The sequence below is a fragment of the Calliopsis andreniformis genome, chromosome 6, assembly GCF_051401765.1.
Source record: "Calliopsis andreniformis isolate RMS-2024a chromosome 6, iyCalAndr_principal, whole genome shotgun sequence".
Classification (NCBI taxonomy): Eukaryota; Metazoa; Arthropoda; class Insecta; order Hymenoptera; family Andrenidae; genus Calliopsis; species Calliopsis andreniformis.
Window position 1 is genome coordinate 8538815 of NC_135067.1, and position 20088 is coordinate 8558902.

The 20088-nt window shown below is 33.4% G+C and overlaps 1 protein-coding gene and 1 long non-coding RNA gene across 2 annotated transcripts in view; one reads left to right on the top strand and one right to left on the bottom strand.

The window, feature by feature from the left end:
* The window catches only part of Ipk1 (Inositol phosphate kinase 1), a 209439-nt gene that overhangs the window by 20489 nt on the left and 168862 nt on the right, over positions 1-20088 (top strand). The gene's annotated exons all lie outside the window — the stretch shown is intronic.
* LOC143181193 (uncharacterized) lies at positions 5699-6123 on the bottom strand. Its single transcript, XR_013002241.1, has 3 exons — positions 6076-6123; positions 5862-6008; positions 5699-5787 (listed from the first exon to the last, which is right to left on the bottom strand). It is a non-coding gene; the product is annotated as an uncharacterized LOC143181193 (long non-coding RNA).

Sequence of the window (20088 nt, forward strand, 5' to 3'; positions counted from 1 at the left end):
TTAATTATAAATATAGAGCGTTACAAAAAATGTGCACATTTCCAAGTGAATAATAATAACAGATGTCGAGACAGTGAAAAAGTTCACATTCATTATTATAATACCCAATAACGCTCAGATTACTAATCATTTCTTTACGTTTACGTTAATTTATTAAATTATTTTAATAATTCTTGGAAACAATGTATCTTAAAAATTTCTCTTCTATTATTTAAAGAGTTAATAGTTACGAATGCAGACAACAAACGTTTGCTTTCTCAAAGGTTATTGATCGAAGATATTATTGCATATGCACGTGTAACAATTCAGTATTGCAAATATTGCTGCAAAAATTTATATCTTCAGCCTCTCAATTTTAGGAAAATATTAATTCGTTGGCTATCTTATACCTAATGCAAACAACATGTTGGATCAGTCATAGTTAACTGGCGTCTAAGGTCAGTGTTTTAAAGAATGCATATAAAATAACTTGGGACTAAAATAGTAAGCGTTATATGATATGTGTCGTATACGCAGCATACTCGTTATTCGACACTATATAGGATTCGTTCTGAGTTCACCCTGACTGAAGTTCCTTGCTAAATCGAAAACAAGTAGCTGAAAGAGTAGATCTTTGATATCTGCACGCTTGCACTCGAGGCACCATTATATTTCAAACGATTGTTGCAACTATGAATCGCTGAAGCGTATCTGCGCTAGAGTAAAGTTATTTATCCTCGAGTGTGTACGTAAAGGTAGATAATTCATCGCAAAGATGGTGGTTGAGTTTGGTAGAAATATAATTTTTTCTCTTATGATGAGACAGTTTTACGTTTTTCTGTGGGCATGAGTCTTTGAGTAATGTGAAATATACATGAATGATATTCTTTCTTTTATTCTTCAATGAATAACGGAGGAAAAGCCTTCAATAAAACGTAAAAGATCATGGGATACGAATGATATGATTAGAGTCCTTGCAGGAATAAAAGTAAAGAAAATGGAGCCAAAAAAAGCAGTCAAACTGTTTTCTGTACTCAAAACCATATTGCAAAAATTTTTAATATGTAATATATCAATATGTCTATGTCTTTCTTTCAAGAAAACCAGGGATATGTATTACCTGCACAGAAACTCTTGAGTGGAAAAATATACTTTATTAAAAGTTAAAATTTCCTAGATTAAAGTTTTCTATCTTGTTTAATGTTCTTAAATATAAGAGAAGAATATATGAAAATTAAACTAAAGCCAAGTTTAAGTAATTTAATGCGTTAGTTAATGAAAAATCGTCAAAAAATAAAGTGGGGTTTCATATTACCATTTTTATTGTTTTTCTATTTCTGAAGATCGCTTTGTACGTGTACAGAATGTTCAACGACAGGTATCAGAAATTTTGCAGGAATGATTTTAATACTAAAGTAAGACAGAAATGAAGATGCTGTGTTTTAAATTTCGTTTACGAGTCATTAATTGTTGAGAAAATATCTGACGATACGATACGTGTGAAATGTGTCTGACTAGACTTACTCTACTGTCTTATTCTACTAACATCGCTGCGTCTGACCCGGCTCTTGCTTCTTAGAAGTAGAATAAGCCCGCAAGTCAAACACATATTAGGTGCATTTTAAGTGTACCTTTACCATTTAATAACTTGGAAACGAAATTTCAAATGCAATTTCGTCATTCTTGATTTTCGTCATATTTTGCTGCCTAGAGTCACTCTTTGAAACTTCTGGCACCTGTTGTCGAACACCAAATACATATGTATATCTGTGTTTATATGGTAAAACGACATAAATCACATTCTCAGAGAATTGAGTTTATACTCTAAATGAAATCTATAAGGTACAATTTGTGATTTTAAACAAAATACTATAGACATTTAATAGCTTCTAGGATTTAAATAATTAAATTCATACCCATACAGCTATAGTATATTTAATGTATATTCATGATGAAATTGATAAGAGAAAGTGATTTAATATTGATAATTTACATTGCAAAGCGAAAGTTTATTGAAATTGATAGATATATTAACACTTAGTAGCGGGAGTATAAAACAAATAGTAAATTTGTGAAGTATAAGTATTGAAATAAATACTAAAGAGGCCAGTATTTTTGTATAAATTTATTGCAATAAAAATGAAAAAATTTTGAGACATATAGGAATAATTTTATACAATGAAACATGCCAAGTATCTAACAAAATTTGAACGTCACTTCTGAATATAATTTATAGATAGAACTTAATGAATAAATATATCACATATTCATTCAGCTTGTTCTAAAAACAGCGAATGTAAACCATAAATAATTTGATAGAAAATAGCAGAAGTATTTCTATGTTAATACAGATGATGAGAATTTAAATTCTGCTGGTTTCACAAGTACTAATGATTTTAAATACTCATTCAGCAGTCACGAATAATAAATCACCTTAACGCAATCCACTCGCTGTTCAAGTATTCGCGTTGCTGTAACACCATTATCAAACTTATGTATTGCTCCGACTGATTTATTACCTAACGTTATAAATAGGGATCGGCTGTTGATGGTGAAAGCATTGTGTGATCTTGTATAAATGGCGACGAAAGATTAAGAGATTCATACTTTTGCTTACGAAACTTGCTGTTTTTTATTTACAGTCTTTAAGTTATTTAGAAACAATGGAGCCATTGTTATTGAACTATCAATTCATCTAGATGTTAGAAAATAGTGCTTTTATCGCAATTCAGTATTCAAGCATAGGTTTGCAAATTAAATTACAATAATATTCATATATAATATCTTTATTTTCCAAGAGTAGTATAATGAAAATGAATGAATCATGATCAGTCGAATAGCAAAAGTTAGTTTAAATATCTATATTACACAATGATGCTACTTTATTGAATTAAGTGAGCAAACTGAAATTTTGTAAAAAATAATTTTCTATTCAAACAAATTTGATATATGTACGTATATCATTTCATTTCTATTATTCTTACTTCATTGGTGCTTAAAAAAATAGTTTTCTTAAATTGTATCCTGATAAAAGTATCATGGTACCTCTGCAAGAAATTATTCATCGCATAAATCTGTAAATTGGTTTAGATTTCTGTTTAAATAGCACCCAAATTCTAGCTTTCTATTTCAGTGTCTAACTCTGCATATTTCATCCAAATATATTTGCACTTATTTCTATTTATCTACATACAAATACGATATAGAGTGTCGTTCGAATAAATCCTGCAGCGAAGCGGCACGAAACTTGATTTATAATTAACGAACAGCCATTGCCTCGAATAAATATTTCTTCGTTCCTCGAAATAAAATTTGGTCAACCCAGAGGCTTTGAAACATACATGAATGAAACAGTTCTTCCTCGTTTTGATTTATGTCTCTGATAGGTAATATTTCTCGTCCGTGAACTATATTCTTTTTTTATCCTACGATCGGACAAGGCGAAATGCGTTAATTTTATGGGCTGCTGACTCGATACGATTGAATATAGTCCTGTTTCCTGGTTACCACAGTGTCCGAATTATAATTTATAATACGCTAGGCTGGAGCTCCAGGTGAATCCACTTACTAACAATTATTGCAAGGAACGAGTGCATTGTTTTCATAGTTAACGCGTAGTTCGATTATCTTCCATGAGAATAACACGTAGTAAACACTTTGAAAAGAATATATTTCAGATTATCTGACTGGCGCTTCTCTACAAAGCTTTCAGTTGCTGTATCAGTGACGACTGTCGGCTGATTATCGCGAATTTCACTTTTTAATTTGTTCGAGTGCATAAATACTGTTGCAATATTTTTCACCTTAACATTGTAATATGCTAATCGTTTAATTGAAAAGCAGTATTTTTTAATTATTATGTAATGGTACTGCTCGTGTCAGTGTTAGTTGTATGTGAATTGAGACATAGATTTGTCATATTTCTTGCGTATAATTTTTTGTGTCTCTTTCTTAGACACTTTGTTTTGTGGAATCCACTTCTACTGTCTTCTATGTATTTTTAGTCGTAATTAGACTGTCGATGTTTATGCAAATTTATGTTTGTATCGTAAGCACAATTCAAGAAAGGGAATCTAAATAACGTTTTACCTCAGTCTCTAGACATTATAACATCTACTTTGATGTTATGCATTTTTACATTTACATATCGTATGCATTTTGCATCCTCTGGATATTTCAATGTTCCATAAACACATTCAAATCTGCAATCAGACATTAAAGACATAGTTGGTCAAATAATTCCTTAAAATATTGTATAATAAGTATTATTTTGGGGATGCTTTTATACCATTTAAATTCACATTGATCCTGATTGCGCACTGTGATGAATCTGAAGATCTCCGCGAACCAAAATGCTAAATAGATGAGGGATTGTATGCAAATGGAAGGAGAAAACAAACAGCTACTTTAGGCGCGCTAGACCTAACCAGATGCAACATGCGAGATTTCGTGTTGGTGAAAGCGATAGAATAGAATCGTGGAATCGTAAAGGAGGCAGAATGATTTCGATAATTGACATAATTTTAGTTTTCTCTTCTGCAACTAATCACCGCGGAGCGTAGTGTACTACATGAAAAGGAGGAGAATAAAATTAGCCCAATAACTCCTATTCAAGTAACCTATTGCTACTTAAACAAATTTTTAAGTCCTATATTATAATTTCTCGAATGGTTCTAAAAACTATAACGAGTCCTAAAAAATTCTAAAAATTCTAATATTATATTGCATATAATCCATATATTGTCCATTATAAAAATTTCATACTCATACATACAATTAAAATTGAGCTAATTGCTAGAGTGCGAATTTTTATACATATTCGTATTTTCATGAAAACGATTAAAGAAATAGAATTTTTGTACAGACTTTGTCCATTCTCAAATAGTAATATTATAACATATACCTTTACTATTTTGTAGATTTTTGCAAATTATGTGAATTCTATCCTATTTTGCAAACTTAAATTTTTCATAAGTGCATAGAGATTTGTAGTTTACTGATTTTATACCAAACATTTTTTATCAATTTATTGCACACTACCTGATTCATCTTTTTATCAAATTCCTACAAACTACGTGACATGAATGTAATATATATTATATGAATTTGTAAGTTGAGCAATAGTAGAAATTCCAAATTAGCAATTTTTAAGTAATCTTAAAACTACATGTAAAATGCATAGAATTACAAATTGGGATTAAATATCTCAAAATGTGGATTTTGGATTTATACTATTCTTCAACTTACGGATTCAAATATAAGATATTCGAATTTCCATAAAAATATAATTTTCTTTTTAATACTATTACTGTAATATTATTATTGTAGATTATTATAAGTAGACTATCATTGTAGATAGAAATAGTATGATTATTAGAAGTCATTATAGAGTGAGGAATATTTTAGGAAGGAAATAACATTAGACATTTATTTACTATTGTTAAGGTTAATGTCTGTAGTTTGTTTAATTATTAATTATTTTCTATAGTTGGAGCTTTCTATTTCAATTCTTTTGTATAAAAATACATAATGATCTGCACACGGGTGATGAAAATTGCAACGTAAGCTACTTTCAGCCCTGATTGTCCACCGCAGCTGTTCACTCACTTTTCAATTGTCCTCACCAGTCACGTAGAATTCTTGCTTTTCCATGTCATCGAATTCGTTTCCCCGCATCACCGTGAGCTGTTCAGTTTCTCTCGACTTTTTGCCGACGAATGTTTTTTTTCCAGGGCACATTCATTTATAGATTAAAATGTGACAAGTATATTGGACATCGCGGCGTATTCTCGCAGATAAAGCGCGAGCCTTGAACAAAAATGTATGTACGCTTATCTTCCTCGTGCCGATAACGCGAGCACGCTCGTTTCCATTTTTATTACCTTCTAATTGTGCCCTTATCGCTCGATTAATTGCATCTCTGTCCCTGTTACTGTTTGTGCTCGCGCTCGTGAAACCCACGCGAGGCTCAGATCAGACTGGCTTCTGTACGTGTCCATTGCTATCTCTTGCGAGACCAGAGGGTGATTCTGAATTGAGGGTTAATTGGTCAAGGAGTAAGGATGAATATCCTCTTCTGTTTAGTAATAAACTTACCTTGGATTCTGCTTCATTTTTGCTGCGGATCTTCATGCTCTTATGGGAAACTTGGATCTGCAAACAGTATAGAAGGCATGTAGTGTGCACAAATGTGTATATGGGGTGTCTCAGAATTAGTGGTACACTATAAAAAATAAGTCAAAAATGTAGAATAAGATTTTTTGATATCATGATTTGTTTTATAAATTTCGTCGAAAATGCAGCATATCAGAATAGTTTATTCTATACTTTCGTTTTATTTTTTTATGCAGAATCACTAGCTTCCTGTTTGTACCATCAGTTCTAGGACACCCCATAACACAAATTACATAAAGTGAATTGCATGTAATAATGATTACAAAACAAATCTCTAATTTGTAATTTTCTGGAAAATATAGGAACTGTTGAGAGTAAAATACATGTTATAATAATTATCACATGAGGGTGAAAGAAATTTCTAGCTTTTACTTATCTCAATAATACATGAACTATTAAAGGTAAAGTACATTGTATGGTATTTATTTATCATTGGAGAATGAAACAAATCTCTAGGTTCTAATTGATTAAGGTATTGCAGCTATCTAAAGATCTCTAAAATTTTACAAGTTCCAGAATTTAAAAGAAAGAAAATATCAGTGGAAATGAAAAAATGTTACTATCAACATCAATATCTCTTGTAGTTAATAATATTTGTTCATGAAAGTTTAAGATAATATAGATTAGAGATGTATTTTTTAGTGGACGAACATTTGTCATCATTTCCACTGATAACTTTCTGTTTAAAAATTCACAAACTTGTAACTGTCCTGCAGGTCTCTAGGTAGATGCAACCCCTTAATTGTATTTTAATCGTGTTTTAATCGTTGTTCACCGACATCATCTAGAATTCAAAGACTTCGATGATTCTCAATTACCCTGTTTATCTTCGTTCCTGAAGCTATAACAGTATCCTCCCCAACTGAAGATCCAATTGGGTAGTCGAAGCGCTCGCCCAAGGGTAGTAAATAACTAAACTTCTTGGAACATGTATTTTTGATGTGTTCAAAAACAAAGCTTCAGGCAATAATAGTCAGGCGGGAGTGGATAATATTTTTAAAGGAAGGACGATAAAAGGAGTTTTCACAACCTCGCGGTTTGGCCTCGTTTCGCTATGCTGTTTCTCATCCTGCATCGCGCGGCCTCGTTCTCTCTGTGTTTTTCTCGTTTCCTGTTTGAAAGAAATAAAGCTCTGCCAGACGATTTTCCCTTCAGCCAAGCTGTTGCGCGCTTTAACCTGTTAAAGCAACGAGAGGAGAACGATTGACGGGACCTAGGCTATTCGGGGCGAATTCTCACTGAGTTGTGCTTTTCGAGCCAGACAGTCGAAAGTACGGCTCTTCCTTTTTAGAGATGGAAAAACACCAGTATTACGGTAGAATGTTTTTTCTAATTAACGTGAACAATATCAGCGTATAGTTATTTAGAATTAAGAATTGAAATTATTATGGGTACTGTTAACGCTTCGTCAATAGTGTGGTTATTTAAAACTAGTTCGAAGGATAAGTACATTCATACTGATTCAAATTATTTTTGGTTGTCCATTTTTGACGAATACAAATAATGTCATACTAAAATGACATATTATAGAAACTGTGTAATAACTTCGGTAATAATAAATATAATGTTATAGAATTTATATTGTATTATTTGTGAACATGTCTAAACATGTGAGGTAAATGCCAAAGTCCTTAGCCTTCAATTGTATAAAAATTGTTTATTTTAAAAATCGCTTAAAGCTGAATTTTCAAAGTGGCGATACTCCCTTAGGATAGCAAAGAAGTAAGCAATTTCTGGTGCCTTAAGTCTTGTTCAGATTAGTCAAGTGCTGAATGCAAGCGATTTGAGGCAAGTTGATCAATCTGATCGTGTTATTTTACTTGACTTGAAACATCCCTTCAAGTTTTTATTTCGTCTAGGGGCACGTTGAGATTAATCAAGTTACTTGCATTCAAGTGACTTGATTAGAAGTGATTGGAGACAACTTGATGAATGTGAATATGTTATCAATAGACGTGGCAGCATTTCGACACCAAGTACATGAGTTGATTTTACTTGACTTGAAATATCCTTTGAAGCTTCAAGTAAACTGGATGTCCCTTCAACTTTTCCTTGTCTCTTAAAATACACATTGATCGATGTGTACTGTATCATGCAAGATAAATTTTAAGCAAATCGACAAACCTGTGAATATCAAGGAAGAGCTGTCAACAGTACATGTTTTATTTAAGAAATACATAATTCAATAACCAGCACGCACCACCTCTTCTATGGTGAGGCCATTTTTATTATTTCTCTACACCCAACTTATTATTTCTGTAAACTCAAGTTATTTCTAAATTCAAATCACATGAATTCTAGTAACTTGACTTCTGCGAACACAAACTTGACAAAGCCACTTGTATCCAAGTCACCTAACTAACAACACCAAGCTACTTAAATACAAGCAGCTTGAATTCAAGTAACTTGACTAATAACACCAAACTACTTAACCCCAAGTGTCTTGAATCCACGAAACTTGACTAATTTGAACCGAAAGCGATGTGTAACCAAAAATGACTGTATTCGAAAATAAAAAAATTGCGCAATGTAGAGTGAACTTATTTTCAGAGGCGACTGCAGATTCGCTCTGATTACTTTCTTGTCAGTCTTTGCGCGCCCACGGATATGCACGCATTCGCGTGCATCGACGCGTTCGCGCGCTGTGCGGCCGTGCGTGCATGTGGGCACGTTGTGCTTGTCGCGTCTCTGGGGGTAGAGCCCCAGTCGACCAGCTGTCTCTGCAGTCTAGTTTTATTTTGTTCCCCCCCGAACGTAGCCCCTCGGCCTCGCCTGCCAGCGTCCTCTCGCTGAGAGCTCGCGTCTAGCGGCGGCTCGGCGCGCACTCCTCTCCTGGCGTAATTCTTCCACTTGTTCAAAGGGCGGGCGCGCACTTAAAAAACCGTCCTATCTGGTGTTGCTAAAAATAGGAGAGCTGCTCCTGTTTGTACTGCCGCTTAACAGCAACTGTTCACCGCGACCGCTGCTCCTTTGATGTTTAATTATACCTTGTTTATTTGCGCCGAGCTGGATCAACAGCGAGCGTGACTTATGATGGAGGAAGTTACGGCCTCTGTTTACTATTGTGCATCGGCGCTGATGGTCTTTTATGGTCCACCCGCGGTTCCAATGGTTCCTGTGTTGATTTCGACTCTGGGAATTCGGATGGAATTGGGTTTCGAGGTGGATTATTGCTGGTGGAGGCTGAAATTAGGGGAATTGAGCTAGATGATTAGGGTTGCCACAGGAATTCTCTCCTAGAGGGAAATTGAGAAGGGAAAAATAACTGGTATCCTGTTGGTGTAGGTCTAGGCCCTAGATTCTAGGAAGATTTTAGTAATACAGTATTAAAAGACACTTCTGATTTCTTCAACCACCTTCTAGTTTCCCTTAGTATACTCAAGAAGAGAATTTGTGCGGCAACTCTATAGGTGATAGCTTTGAAAAGTTGTGTTGTGTAGAGAGTGTGACACCTGCAGGCTTGGACAATAGTTAAGTAGAATATTTTTCAAAAATAATTATTAACTCTTAACTAATTAATGTAGAGTCTGGTAGACTCCACGTGGTGTATTTTTATCATTGCTTTCATTTATATATGAAAGACTTTATAATAAAAATTAGGTATATATGTCATACCTTGTTTCTACATTTAAATTAACACCATTTAATTTTCTAAATATTTAATATCAATAGAGTTTAATCAAAGCTTTTGTGTCTTAAAATGAGGTTTCGTAGTTGAGAGTCTTATATCATCCTATTTAGCTGAATGTTATTTTGAAATAATTTTAGGGTACTTTACTCAAAGAAGCAACAATTTTTTCGATTTATTTCATTACTTGGATATTCATATTGATTTATCTGATATTTTGTGTTTCAAGAAAAGTCTCCATTGTTCTCTCGTTATATTCTAGTTCCTACATTTACCATAGCTCGAGATTATTTATTTTCGAGTATTTTTACCTGCATTTTTGACAAGATCAAAATGAACTACCATGAGCATAGGTTGAGCCCGGAAACATGTTCCTTGCTATAAACTGGGCAACCAGCCATGAGTCTATATTGAGAAAATGCTGTACATATTTCTTTCTTACAGGTAAACTCGTAGAGAATAAATGGAGGTGGATTTTTTTTTTAAATTGAGTCATACATTTTTTAATGCATTACTTAGTATAGCTGGGCATTGTTTTAAAAAAGTATTAAGCTATTTATACGAAAAAGTCATTAATTTAGGAGATATTCTATTTAAAAATTCGAACAGTTACTAGTACAACTGCAGCTATTATTTCTTTAAATGATGCATACTCGGTATTCTTTTTACAAAATGATAGAGGTTAATGAATCGTAATATGTTATACATATCTCATTCGATCTATACTAACTCAGATGGAAATAAATGAATAAGAAAATAAGAACGACGTAAAACCGATGTAGTGTCCGATTTTTTGACCTCAGAATATGTAATTGCCTTTACGAAACAGCTGAAGCGTGCAATGCAGCACGAGATCCTTCACCGCGATAAGCTGCTGTTACTGCTTTAACTGGCAATGTAATTAAATATATTATTCGTATAAGTTTTGTTATCGACTTCATCGGTTTCGTTGTTGGTGCCAAAAGTGTGTAAACAGTTACACAAATATTTTTAATAATATATTGCAGCATCTGCTATGTGATTAATCTTAGTTATTGCGTTTAAACGTAATTATGTTCAATTATGTCTTGTTATTTATATTTAATATAACAGTAACTATTTATTTTTATACATAAATATATTTATTTCATTAATTTTTTGAGTTTAGTTGAAGAGAGGAAATACAAATAGGAATAATACAAATAAGGAGATAAAAAATATAAATTTTCTGGATGTTTATTAAACATCCAGTGTTGATTTAGCTAGGAAATTGATTATACTTAGTAGATGAAATAGTTATAAAAATATTATATTTATCGTTTCAAAATTGAACAAAAAGGGAGTTGTGAAAACATATAAAATGAAACCTCTTTTTATTTATGTAAATATCTAGTAGAATATCTATAATAAGAATTTTGAAAGTTCTACAAATTATTTCAAATTTTCAAAAATATATATCCGAATATTTTGTCATGATATACCTACTTTTATCTATAACTTGATATCTATTACTTGAATACTCAACTGACTTTCAATACTATTTCAGAATATTAAAGTAAATAAGAATGAGAAAAATATATACATAAATAAACCACATAATATATCACCAATATCAAGTCATACTGTTGAAAATGCGCAACAGTCGCAATATTCATTTTAATGTACACTGATGAGATAGAACAATATTACTGACACCTATATCAAAAGGTAGTTGAATTATCAATTTATCTATAAAAAGAAGACACACAGTTTATTCTGCTATTATTAAAATCTTAATAATTTGATGGCATTCGACGTGTTAAAACACCATTTAATTATACGAAATGATAACTACATATAAACTTAATTGATCGTTTCTCTTTAATAACGCTCGTTTATTGTGAGCATAACAGCTAGGATAGCCATAAGATGCATTTCAACGCAGTAAAATGCATTCCTTTGCACTGTCCGGGATCGTTTCATTATTATTAACAACTTCTTATTTCCACTCGCTAGTTTATCACCGCTGACTGAAATTGTACATTTTATTCGATGGGAGAACTTTCAACTCAGAGGGACACCGGTGCCTGGCAGAGTTTCGAGGCCTGCAATACGCTCCATTAACGATCAACATCTGGCCCCTGCCAGCTGCCAGTGGGCGAAAGCCAACAACTAATGTATGTATTCGTTGCATATTTCGGCGTCCTTTTTGTTCCACATCGCAGCTTTTCCACGGTGCTCCTTAATTTTTGCTGAATCTCATTTCCTCTCTACGGTTCCATTACCTCAAAATTTATCTTTCCACGTTTCCTGCTTCGTGCTTGAGAGTCTTTTATGGGAGTGCGTTCTTTATTAACGAAAACAAAAAGGAAAATAGTCCACATTCCTCGTGCTACGTGTTGAATTCGTAATTCTTATACATCCTGCAGCGTTTCCTGCATTTTATGCCTCTGTAACGTTGCAGGGGATAAAGTAACTGTTTCCGAAGGGTCGAGGTTCTAAAGGCGGCTAAATGGGAGAAAGTTGAAATGTTTTAGGATTACGCTTAGGTGCACGCCACTGACAATTTTGTCAGTCTAAGAGGCTGATTACAGACTGAACAATCCTTTTTCTATCTAATGGATAAGAAAATAGTCGATGTATAGGGTGTCCCAAAATTTGGTGGTACAAGTGAAAAGCCAATGATTCTACGTGAAGAATAAATTTAAAATACAGAATTAATTTTTTTGATATCGTGGTTCGTTTTCGAGAAGATTGAGTTTGAATTATGATCGGGTATTTCGGTTGCTTGAAGGGTACAGGGGATAAGGGGAACACTTTCGATCTGATCACTGTCTCTACCACAAGTCTGTGGTTAGAAGGTAAATCGACATGTGTCACATTTTCGAAAAATTCAAGTTAAGGGAAAAATACTGTGACCTCTTTAATTGAGGTGTTTAGAGGTCGAAGCGATTAACTTCAGTTTTTGAGTTTTTCTAAATTTCAGTGCTTATACTGTAGCTTCTTTGATTCTGTAAGGTAAATCGACCTATGTCATATTTTCAGGAATTCAAGTTAAGGCCTTAATTGAAATCTAGAATATAGAATTTATGTTTATGGGAAGAAGAAATGGTATAAAAAGAATTTTTTCACTTAAGAATAATGATTCAAAAAGGCACAAGCCTATAAGACAGTATTGAAATTAAAAATTTTAAACGTCAATATCTCGAAAACAGAAGCATGTGACTTAGGTAATTTTGACTTATAACCACAGAAGCTATGTAGAAGCATTTCCTTTATTACCAAAGTATTACTAAATTCCAGGACAAAATGTCCTCTAGTGATGCCATAAAGTAGGAAAATGAAGGTATCACAAGCAATGCAGACAAATATCGTGAAAAAATTGTATTCTACATTTTCCCTTTATTTTTTCATGTAAAATAACTTCATTTTCGCTTGTTTTACCAGTTCTGAAGCACCTTCTATGAAAGTCTATTAAAAGCCTGTAATCGACCTCAGTTTGACCGACAAAATTACCGGTCATGTGCGCCTAGGCTGATTGAGACGTTCTGTTGATAGTTATGTAAGGATGTTCTAGAGAGTAATTAGTAGTCTTATTACAGTTGTATAATTTAAGTTAAATTAGCTGGGAGTTTAGCGTCCTGATTTAATGTTTAATTAGCTGCGTAATTCCTTAGTTTTTCAGGATTTCTAGCTTTTGCTAATGAATTTTATTTTTAAAAGTTTTAATTATATTCAGTAATACCCACATGACATTAGTTCATGAGATTATATGAAACCTCATTGCAGTAATTCGATAAAAAAATTTGAAAAATCGTTTTAGTTGGAATACATTTTTGGAGTTAATTTCATATGTTATTTTATTTCATTTCTATTTATTGGATTAGTGTAAGTACTTCTATAGATGTTACAATTCCAACATATTACCCAGGGGTTAACTTCGAATTTTTTGTTATTTAAATTACTGTATTTAAATGCTACAACTCCTCGTATTTTATTTTACTTCTATCAGCTTCTCCTAGTGACTTAATTTCCTATTTTTCTTTACCCAACTTCTACCTTGTTTTATTCAATTCAGTTGCATCAGAAATGTAGGTTACAAGACTAACACCATTTGTGGTAGAAATTATTATTCACAGTCTTGTGAACAAGACCATCACCCATACACAGTCGACACAGCAAGTGTTAAGGCCATTATAATCCACGTTAAAATAAACCACCGTACATCCCATGAACACGGAATCACCTTCTAAACAGAAGCTGCGCAACAGCGACGAGATAACGGCGGAACAGTTACTCGTAACCCATCGCTCGCTCGTTTCTTTCTCTACCAAACGCCCTCTTGTTTACTCTAATGAACATTAAGCACGTGCAAAGTTCGCGGGACGAGTTCGCGAATGCACGCCTTTGTGCCGCGGGGCCAATCCCGTCGATGCAAATGCCCCGTTCCAGTTTTCCACTGTTCACTCGCGACACAAGGGGGAAAAATCTAGAGCGTGTCTTCTCGTGTTTATGAAACGGAGGAAGAGTACACTTACTTAGCCGAATGCAGCGGGCGCAAACGCTTTTGCGAATCTGTGCCGTGCGTAATCTCCGCCTAAACCGGTCGCATTGAAACAGGAGCAGAATGAGCGTCTGGCGAACTTAAGGCGGGCAAATCGTGGAAACTCTACGTCATTATTAAATGTGCATCGCGCACGCTGCATAATGCTTCGTAATACCGCTATTACTGTCGTGTTATTTATTCTAACGAACGACCGTTTCCTTCTCTCTCCCTTGCCTTTTTTTTTAATGCCCATGAATTTTACATCAACCACCTTAATCCACTTGTTTGCCCTACGTGTGGGTAGTTTAATAAACGTCGATGGTTCATTCGGAATTCAGAGCGATTGTAAGGTAATTGTACCAATACCTAAACGCTTAAGGTGTTAAATGTCCCAGGAAGTAAACAATCTAAAACTGTGTGTCCTTATATTTTAACTATGAGAATAAAAAATTACACTGAACTTTGAACATGTGATGAATGGAACTCATGAAATAAGTATCAAACACTTGAAATTGTATCTTTATTTTGAAATTCTAAATATAATGGTGAAAACATTTAAAAAATTATATTAAGCTTTGAATATGAGATGCATGGAACTCATGACTTAAGTATCAAACACTTGAAATTGTATCTTTACTTTGAAATTCTAAATATAATGGTGAAAACGTTTAAAAAATTATATTAAGCTTTGAATATGAGATGCATGGAACTCATGACTTAAGTATCAAACACTTGAAATTGTATCTTTATTTTGAAATTCTAAATATAATGCTGAAAAAATTTAACAAATTATATTAAGCTTTGAGTATGAGATGCATGGAACTCATGACTTAAATATCAAACACTTTAAATTGTATCTTTATTTTAAAATTCTAAATATAATGCTGAAAACATTTAAAAAATTATATTAAGCTTTGAATATGAGATGCATGGAACTATTAACTTAAATATTAAACACTTGAAATTGTATTTTCACTTTGAAATTTTAAATTTAGTGGTGAAAATATTTAAAAAATTATATTAAGTTTTGAACACGAGATGCGTAGAATTCAAAGAGCTGAAGTTCAGAGAGGCGAAGGATCCATGGCGCGCTGGCCACATGGTGCGTACCAGTTGCGAAAGGGAAATCTGTTGTTTCGGCGATTCGATTTGAATCCTGTCAAGTGGAGCGGAGATGACGACGAATCAGGCGAGCACTCACGCCACTGGTTACACAATACTCGATCGATGGCTGTCAAAGAAACGCAGGACAATGGATACAATATCTGAAAATACAAACGAGAGGCGTCTCCTCCGTTCAATACAGATAATTGCGTTTCATTCGAATTATCTTGATTCCTACGGCACTTCGAGCGCGATCACCAGCTAGAAATTCTCATTTCGCCTCTACACCGAGAACCAATTTCCCTTCTGCGTAATTTAATCGAATGAATCAGCGCTGTCGTAAAAGCAGGTTTCATCATTTTTTTCCCGACGTGTACATATTTCGTCTGAATCAAACATTTCATTGGTAAGCTCTTCAAATATGTTCCAGGAATCGAATTTTTATCTATGCATGTTCTTGTAGCATGGAAGTATTGTGGTTGTGTCTGAACGAGAGATAAGTTGATACCTTTTTAAACATTTTTTATTAGTAAGCTGGTGTTCCCAGTTTTATTGGATAATAAGGGAAATTAGAGTTTCAAAATATTTGTGTTTCTGGTTTTTATCTTATATATACCTACTTATGAAGTCAGATAAGTAGGTCTTCTTATGAACATTTTCACGTTACATTTCAGTCTTCTTTTCATCCATACATATGTAGAATATACTAGGGAAGTTTTAAAGAAAAACTCTAGAACACTATACTATAAGCTTATTTTTAATAACTCTAGACTCAACTAATTCTCTAATAAAACTGTCGACTTCACTAATTGTGCAACCACATATAGAAGCCCATTGTACTTGAAGAGTCAGGTTTATTTATTCTAATTAAATCTCGTATGCAATTCCGATTGTAGAAAGGAAGTTTAGGTCTGAGAATACGAAATATGGAGACAGGAATTGTGTGTTGACAAGGGTTTAGTATACACGCCATGATTTGTAGTCAATGAGATTCCACGATCAAAAATACGGGTACTACCTTAGCGTTCTTGGTTTAAGCAGATTCAATAGAGACGGCGGTGTCCTTAAACGAGGCATTGTCATTGACTTCCGGCGTTTGTTACGCGCAAAGCATTAGAATTAATTCCAGTATGATAACACTAGTCCCACCCTTCAGCGACTTTGAATAAAAATGTGCAAATTGAATCTTCGCGTTTAGTTTTTAACATGTATACCTGTTTTACGTACGTATGCATTATTTTAAGTGTCGTAACCATATTTTAATTTCGCATGTTTTAAAGATTTCGTAAATTTTTGTCATCTTCAATCTGTTGAAGTATGTATGTATGTATATACGTGAGGCATTGGTGCTATTCAAGTTTCAAAAAATTTGATCAAAGGAGAGGGAGATATAGGAATATGGGGTACCATATTTCAAAGGGGGTTGAAGTTACAGAAAATTTTATTCTATCAAGTTTATAGCACATTATGAAACTATACTATTGGTGTAAAAAATTTTTCTCAAATACTCCCTCCCACTTCAGAAAATAAAAAATACTGAATTCTGATAATAAGCTATTTTGTAACTCTATTGCCTTTTTTTAAATGTTGACTAAGACTAAACGATGAAAGATATTTGAACTATACATTTGGATATATTTTCTGTATCATGCTTATCCGCTGCAAGCTCACAAGTAACGAGTTTCTATGGTATAAAAATAATATTTACGATGTTATGATATAAACCTGTGATTTCATTTTATTTGATCTAAAGTAATAACGAGGGAGATTAAAAAATAATGAGAATAGTCAAGAGTTAACACATAATGGAAAAGTACGATGTTTTAAACATTATGGCTCAAAAATATCAGCACATTTGCATTGTCTAAGTACCGCCTGTATTAAGGTCGCATTTAGGTGCCATATTTTATTAGGAGCATATGTGCAGCTAATGCACAGTGGAAATTAAATGCAAATAAGCTTCCTCTTATGAGAGAACTAAATAGCTAAATACGTTTTACGTGTATCCCAGTTGTGCCACCTCAGTGAACACGTTTCAGCGGAAGCATAACCATTCCGAAAGACTTAATTATATTTAAAAAATGTCCATACATTAATTTTGTGTCATCGTAAAGCCACGATATCGCTTAAACGTACCAATTGCAGAAAGTACACTGTAAATTATGTAGTAGGTCCTACTTCTTACTACGGTGAAACTGAAATGCTGCCATCTACGTTATAAGTACATTCAGTTAAATAAATATGTTTAGGATTTTAATCTGTTCCAATTTCAAATATATTTAAAAACAGGTGAAAGTTTCTTTGATAGATTAAAGGTCTTTTAATCCTCTTTTCTTTAAAAGGAAATTTATTTGGAGAAACTTTCATCTGTTCCAGTTTCAAATATATTTGGTGAATATTGAATTGAAGCAGTTTAATTGTTCAATTGTGTTAATCTTTAAATAATTAGAAACACATTTAATAGTTGATACAAACACAATTAAAGGTAAATTAATTTCCTTTGCTCTCTATTATTATATATTACCAAACAATTTTTCCTCATTTGTATGCGATAGTACCATTCAATTTTTGTTAAGTATTTAAAAGTCCCACAAATTTTTATACGACGATTTAGCTCGTCCTTTCTTATTCACAGATCACCTGTAAAAGCAACGAGAGGAATGTCTACCCTCGTTATTCATTTATTTTACATTCCTACGCGTTTAAAGTTACTTTGACCCCAAAAACACCCTCGGAGATTCGCTTAGACATAGGTGTTCTCTGAAGTGTTCTTCATTTCTTTTATGCCTGCTATTCGTCAGATAATTTGACGATAAAAGCGATAAACCGCGCACAGCTGGGCAGAATTACAGCTGAAATTTCGCCAGAGTTTTCATTCGAGAACTGTCAAACTGTTCTCGCCTTGAGATTCCATCGGTGTAAAGCAACGAATAACGATAACGAATTAAGTCTCGTACCAATGACGCACGTCTTAATATCCCGCATAAATTCAGCGGATTCAGTCAGCGGTTCTCAAGTCTTTGGATATTCTTTTTTCGTTGTCGATACTTCCGCTCTCTCAGGCAAAATCGTTTCGATAGAATTTATTAAACACTTTCTTCGTATTTGAATTTTCCATGGGTTGTGAGTCTCACATCTAAGACATATAATTTTTTTTTCAGTTTGACGAAGTTTATATAGTATATAACACGTATAACATATTTATAGTAAATATTTAATACAAATATGTATAGTACTAAGTATTAAGCAAACTTCATTTAAAGAAGAAAAATTTGAAATCATTCTGAAGACTTTTGTTTTGAAAATGTGTATCTACTTGCGTAAGTAGAATCAAGCGATGACTATAATTATCAAACGCAGAGTAAATATACTTACTGTGAATTATTGTATCATTATTGTTCCATGTGAGTAGTAAACTCATTACCCTAAAAGTGATCATTTCCTCATGACAAGTATATTCATCATAGACCATTAAAAGGTTAAAGCAATTAGACTAATTCAGTTTTATGAAATTAAGTTTAATAAAATCGTCCAGGAGAAAGAATATTAAAAATAAAGGAATATATTAGAAATTGAAAATTTCTAAAAAAAATAAATACAGGAATTTCAATAATATTTCACAACGCCAGTGTCCATGGTTGAATAAGTCTTTGGAATGGCTTTTTTTGAGCGGCTGTAGAATGGGAGCAGGGCTGGTGGAAGCTGGGCGCAAGCTGGTGCGCGAGCGAAGTTCGAATGTTGTCCAAAACACAGCTATCCGTTCTGTTATTCGATGCTAGCACGACCCACCTACAACCTGAACAGCCTCGACAGATGTTGCAGCCTGCTACCCAGATTCCCCGATTTTTCATCCCCCCGAGATACATACGTTTCGAGCGCTGGGTGTCCTGGCTAACTTCGTCATTTCAAATATTTCTTTTACTTCTAGTTTTCAACAAAAGTTTGAGAAGCATAGTTTTTTCCTTGGCAAGGTAAATGTCCCAGGAACTAAACGTGTCCCGATGACTGGACACTAACGCTGTTTTATTTCATTTTACGCTGAAATTGTAATATAAAATCGGTACTACTAGTAAAAAATAAAGGATATTATCATAAAATGGTTCAGTTACCAGTACGCAATTCAAGTGTTTGAGATATATGCATTTTATGGTTGTTTTTTTTATTGGGATATTTGACATTTTAAGTATCCAGGTATTGGGACATTTACCTTATGCTATAGTGGAATCAGAGAGGAACAAAAGCTATAGTGGAATCAGAGAGGAACATAAGCTATAGTGGAATCAGAGAGGAACAAAAGATCTATAAATTAGAGTCATTCAAGGTCAGTGAATGTCATGTGTTGATGACATTTACCTTGACTCGTGGGTCATTGAATTTGCCTTAGAAACCTCTAAACAATAATGTTAGGAGGATGTGATATTTTTAGAAAAATTGTATATACAACATTGTGAAGAAAATTTGTTTAAAACATTAAAGGTAGGAATACTTTAGACTTTAGATACTGAAATAAATTGGGACAATGCATATAGGTGAACATTTTGTGAAAATAGAAATTTTATTTTTCTTTTATTTTGGAAATGATACAACGCTTTTATGCTTTGAAAATGGAGCAGTATAACTGTTACTTGTTTTCAGTTTCATTTGAAATCTTTTAGAAAGTCAGAAATATTTTTAGAACACGGTTTCAATGTAGTTTCAA